The following is a 330-nucleotide window of genomic DNA, read 5'->3' as shown; positions in this document are numbered from 1 at the left end:
GATTTTCAAAAGTGTGCATCACCCAACAGCCCTCATTGTTGTGAATGGGGGGAGCTGCTGAGTCCTGAGCTCTTTGGAATAACTGGCCACTTCTTTTGGTACCTAAGTGAGAACTGGACTCTTCTGAAAAGCCAGATTCTGTTGTGGGTGCCAAGCACGTCTGAAAATCCACCCGCTATGCACAAACTCCCATCTGTGCCAATTAGAGCTGGCTGAAACCTGGATGTTCTGTTTCATGCGGAACTTCACAATTTTTCTGAAACATAAAAATGTATTTTTGTGGGAAATATAATTAAAACTGATGCAATTTTGCAAAATTTTTTGGTGTAA

The sequence above is a fragment of the Gopherus flavomarginatus genome, chromosome 1, assembly GCF_025201925.1.
Source record: "Gopherus flavomarginatus isolate rGopFla2 chromosome 1, rGopFla2.mat.asm, whole genome shotgun sequence".
Taxonomy (NCBI): Eukaryota; Metazoa; Chordata; order Testudines; family Testudinidae; genus Gopherus; species Gopherus flavomarginatus.
This window is presented reverse-complemented; position numbering follows the sequence as displayed.